The 6,000-nt window shown below is 39.8% G+C and overlaps 1 protein-coding gene across 1 annotated transcript in view; it reads right to left on the reverse strand.

Moving 5' to 3' along the window:
* Positions 1–6,000, reverse strand: part of wwc1 (WW and C2 domain containing 1) — a 66,061-nt gene that overhangs the window by 40,471 nt on the left and 19,590 nt on the right. The window lies entirely within an intron of this gene.

Here is a 6,000-nt window from a genome sequence, read left to right on the forward strand (position 1 = left end):
TTAGGGCTGGGTATCATCAGGTACCTCGCGATACGATACTATCACGATATTTTGCCCACGATAACGATAATATCACAATACAGTGATTCTGCGATAATCGGCTTATTGCAAGAAATTTCATCCACGATACATCACGATATCTGTGTCACTGAAGAAATTCTGAATTTATTGACTGCACTGAATCCATTTCACAGGAATTACAAAACATTGTCAATCAATTTCACATGAATGACAGCCAAGTAAACAAAGAGTATATTGCACAGTGTCTCTTCTTAACACACACACTGACAATAGCTATCATTAAATATCTATATGTGTGGGTTTCAGAACTACTTAAACCATTTTTTAAATTGTAATTGGTTGTATACCTATGTTTGAATAAAGATAAAGCTGTCCTCCGAAGAGGGGTGGTGGGCCCAAAAAAAAAAATGTTTTAATTTATTATTTTTTTTACATTTTTAAATATCGATATTTGGCACCAGTGTATCGATAACGTACCTCAAGACGAAATATCGTGATATATCGTAGTATCGATATTTTGGCACACCCCTATCAAGTATTAGTTTAAAGTAAATGTTGCTGTACTTTTACAATTATTTAAATAATTTATGGGCTGTTTCCCACTGATTGTGTTAAACGGGCTGATAATATTGCCTCATATTGATCGCAGGCCCTTATATTGAATCAAATCCTAAACATATCTCCATGTGAGTGTCAAATCAAACCAAGACAATTTGATGCAAATGTGTTACTTCCTCACGGCGAAATATTCAGACACAGTTGAATACTTTTTATTTTCACTTGCAGCCTCATCATTTTCTTTTACTACTGGTGGTGCAGACTCAAAGGCCTGAGAGGATCATTTGTGATGGACATATTCAGATAAATCCACTTGACATTTTGTTTATGCCTCTGGTGAGTCTACACAGGCTGAAGTCGGATCCAGACATCGACTGTTTTTCCTCAGTTTACTGGACTGACAACGTTATTTATTTTACTTCGTGTTCTGGTTTCTAAAACTTCAGAAAACGATCTTAACTCGATCTTGAATGCTGATCATCAAAAGAAATCAGAGAAGCGTTAAGTTCTGATCGCTTCGATAAGTGGTTCTTTTGAAGCTGGTATCTTTGACTCCAGACTGGCATCAGACAGCTCAGATGAAACATGGATCAGTAGATGTTGTGAGTCATCCATGTGGACTGACAGCGTGCTGCTGGTTGGCCGGTCCGAGCACCGCAAAGACGCTCATACAAGTTTTATTGGCAGGTTAGTCGAGAGTTACTAGAAGAAACACACACACTCTCTCTGTTGATGAGGGTCACACTCGACAGCAGCCGGGTTAAATACATATAAAAACACTTGCAGCAAAGTTTTATTTTAATTAGCCACATTTACGAGGCAATTACTGATTTTCAAACAGAAGTTATGTTGATCTTTATCCTCTCGCTTGTGTCCAGAGTGCGTAACCCTGCCTTATATAACTGCTAACCCCGCCAATTAATAAGTTTCAGTGTCACATGATGTTCTGCATGTTTTTTAAGAAGCTTATCTTAAACTCTGGGAGGAAAAACACTGAGTTCTTGTGATGTTTTCAGCATCAAAGCGGTCAAAAATTAATGTGCAGGGTATCAATACTGCCTCTATATCTGCCTTTAATGCCCAAACACACAGTACACACATCACACACACACACACACACACACACCCCCAAGGTTTCACATACCAAGGTAAACAGCCAGGCCGGGCCCCGGTGCTCTAATGCAAACTGACAAAGCGTGCGGCAGAGTGCAAACACACAGGGAGGCGGGCTGCATATCTGAGCGGTGAGTCAGACGACGACGCGCTGAAATGCTCATTCAGAGCGGCGTATAAATTCCTCGAGTCGAGTTATGAGGCTTCCAGCTACATTTCACAGCCGCTCAAGGTCCAATAGTAAAACAATCTCTCTCTCACACACACACACACACACACACACACACAGGATCCCTCACTCTTCTTTCACATTCACCTTAGAATCCATTATACAAACTGTCAACGCGACCAGATAAAAAGCCTTTTTATGATAAACAAACTGCTCATAAAAAGACGAATTAGATCTGCTGCAGTGTTTCTGCACATTGCTCTGTTCACACCAGTGACGGCGTTATCAGATAGCATTCCTTTAACCTGACGACATGCATTCAGTGCGTCACTGCAAGGGTGGATCGATGATATTGCACTTTGCGAGAGCTACAGGGGCAGCTCTGTCCAGAGGTTTTCCTTCTTTTGTTCCCCTTTTTTGTTTTATGTCCAAGGTCTGCAGAGACATTCATATTGTCAGTACGCTTTCAGAGTCCATGGCCACTTTTTCAAAGCGACAGCAGAACTAACAAACACTTCTTCACAAATCTGATTCATCATACTTTAGCAAGGGTTTGTTTAGAAAAAGACTGACAGAATAGAAGAGGAAGGACGAAAATGGAATGTTTTTTTTTTTTTAAAAAGCATTCCTCTGATGAGGAATGATTTATTGATAGGAAACAAAATAATAGAGCCTGACAGAGACATTGGTTGGCTGACCCTAACCCTATGCAGAAAAAGATGCTGGGGTAATTTATTTTTACTAAATTCATTGCAACTTTACTGTTTAAGTGGGCTAGTGTCATTTTAGATGATAAAGTTAATTCATGAACTGTAAAATATCCTGTCTTCATTCCCCATCTTTGTTCCCTATCCACCTTTGAAGGATCATTGCAAAAGATTTGTATACTGGCCGATATAAAAAATTGTAATTATTGCGACAAAAAACAAGTGCCAGTCAGACTCGACTAGAAACTGTCTTGATTACTGATTAATTCTTTCAGTCATTGTTCGAGGAAATATGTCAAACAATTTGCTGGTTCCAAATGTGATGATACGCTGCTGTTCCTTTGTCTTTTATGATGATAGTAAGACTTTCGATTTTGGACTGTTGGTTGGAACAAAGAAGTGATCTACAGACGTCACTTTATGCTCTGGGACATTGTAATCAACATAAATCAACACTGAATATGATGTTAGCTGGAGCCATACATGTAATAAACTATCAAATCAGCACCACAATCTGGAAGTCCCATACGGCTGCAGGTACATTACATATTCAAATAAAGAACATCAGATATCTGTGACTCACACACACACACACACACACACACTCTGACAGCAACATCTTTACGTAAGGCTTGCCGTCTTTCTTCATTCCTAAACCAGAGGCTATAATAAGTCAAGTTTTTTATGTGACTGCTGCAGCATTAAATTCAAAGCCAACAGGTCCACAGTTTCTCTCTCTGTGTCTCTCTCTGCTCATCAACGATGATTTGAAACTTCACAGACACATTGTGAGAGAAAGATGGCTCTGAGCCTCTCTGCTGCTTCTTACTTGCAGCCTTTGTGATGTAAGAATCAGAGTTTATTTCACTTTTTTACAGCACTCGTGCTTCACATCCGTGGGTAACAGTTTCACGTAATTGCCAGGGAATAAAAACAGTTTCAGAGGCAGAGGAGGTTCTGCTCAGAGATGTTCCTGTACTATTTCATACATTTTTATACAGGTATATGGGACACTGTCATGGTCTGATTTAAGGACCGATATATCACGTGGTATCGGATCAGGGCATAGACTTGTATACCTGCTTGAGATCCAATCTGGGATTTTTGATAGAATCAGAGATAAACACGAAACTGGTAATAAGTAGTAAAACATAAGTTTTGTTGACATTGTAATGTAAAGTAAACAGCAGACGCCAATTGTCCTCAATCGCCTGAAATGCATGCAGTCAGGTTATATAAGAGTGAGAGGGAAAACTGTGATAAACTGCTGAGAAACTTAGAGGAAAAACACGTTACAAAACACATCTGATGTAGGGCCTATTTGTTGTTTCGGTGTATTCCCATTACTCAAGTTTTTCCAGTAAATACAACTAGCTGGGAGTATTTCATCAATCTCAACTATCTCCGCCTCCTCTTCCCTGCACAAACGGTGAGAAATGTCTTCGGTGAAAGCAGCACTGATGACAACAGAAAGAGACATGTACTGGCCCTGGTTCCAATTATTCTCATTTAATTATCCATTCATTGACTGATTGTTTCAGCACTAGTTCAAGCGTATGAATGTGAATCACAGCTACCTTAAAAAATGTGCATCTGCAGAGAAGCTTTTGTTTTTGCACACAAGAACTGAGGCTGCTGTCGTGATGCTGTCTGCCGTCTGACACCTCATTTCAGCAGTTTATGTACTGCGTCGGTTTGGGAGAGCGCTGCAGTATTAATGCTGTTGTTGTGAGTTCCTGCAGATAAATAAGTTATAACATGGTGGGTTATGTATTAAAATAAATTACGCTGCAGCGGTGTGCGAGCCGGCCTCTGTTCAGATCCCAGTTAGCAGTTTGCGGGGCCTCGCGCTGCACTTTGACCCCGTGCACCTTGGCAAGCAGTGAAAGGGATTTCAGATGAATCGGGCCTTTGGTTGGCGAGTCTGCGCGCTGCTCGTTCCTTCACGTCGTGTGTTTCAGGAATGTGTGTGTGTTTTTTAAGGACTTTGTTTGGGGAGATTTATCCTCTTTCTCGCTGCCTAACCAGTGGAGCTCCACTTCATTCCAACTCCCACCTGTTTACGACTGCATCTGTTGTTATTAATTTTACTTTGTTCGCTCGCTGTTGTTGTCGTCGTCCGGTCACATATTCACTCTTAACTTCCACAACAGGCCTTATGTGCCACTAGTGATGTTTTTGTGGCACAAAAAAACAAGGCCTGGATTGGATGTACCATTGGGAGACAGCACAGGTGGCCGACATCTGAAAATCACATCTGTGGCTGAAGGATTACGAGCACTGCATCAATAAAATTACAGGTCTGTAATACCAGACAGGATCCATGCGCAGAATATGAGTGAGCAATATGGATCACAATGCAGTACATTGATGCAGTACTGAGAAACAGTAATATACATATATATAAAACATCTATTAAATGCTGGTGCAAAGCTGACAACCAGGCATCAGCTTTTGGTTGCTGAAACTGAAAATATGGTTGCCATTTTAGTCAACTTCTATTCTGACTAATTAAGATACTATGCCCGTTATAGGTCAGCTTATTATTGAAATGTGACATGAGAGATTGTTAAAAGGCTTATTACAGTAACCAGGATGTGCTATCCTTGAAACTAGTGGACTGAAAGTGTCAGTAACAGGTAGGGCATGGGCGATATGGCCTAAAAATTGAATCCTCCGATTTTTTCACAAACCGCCAAACTGCAATTTAACGATCTCAATTCGATTGTTTTTTTCTTCAATTACAAAGAAAATTATCAAAAGCAATTAGGGAAAAAAGAAAAAAGAAAAAAAAAAGAAAGTGCTTATTTTTTTGGCATATGATTTTAACAAATATTGCCCTGCCATTGGTAAACAGTGCCGAGCTTCAAACGCACTTGAAAAAAATAATAATAAAAGTTGCAATATCCTTTGAAAAGACTTGTGTCCCTTTTTGGAATAAATGCTTTTGTAAACATATTTAACATGTCAGATTGCCTTGCTATTATAAAAACATCAGTTTTCATATTGGTATTAGGGGCATAAAGTGTGAACATAACTCTCATTAAATACTTTATTTTGCAAAATGTGCCTTTGTTTACAAAAAAGTATTTTATATCCCTGAAGATATGTAAACTAAATTAAACATCTGCATGCATTGCATAGTAAACATGACATGTTGGTAGATGTACAGGACATGAGGTGTGTGCTTGCTGTCTGTTTTACACATTTTTGACCAGGAAGACGAGCCTGTCTGCTTCCTCTGGTTTGAGTCAGGACCCGTTGTGGCTTCGTAGCACAAACCTGCGGTCGAACATTTTCAGCATGTGGATGAACCTCCAGCTTTTCCACTACGGGCACCATATCTTTAACGATATGCAACATGACTGCACCCATAAAAGCTGTCCACCGGGCCGCTTTCTTGTCATACGGGACGCAATTATTACATGATTT

This window comes from Sparus aurata, chromosome 13, assembly GCF_900880675.1.
Source record: "Sparus aurata chromosome 13, fSpaAur1.1, whole genome shotgun sequence".
In the NCBI taxonomy this organism is placed as follows: Eukaryota; Metazoa; Chordata; class Actinopteri; order Spariformes; family Sparidae; genus Sparus; species Sparus aurata.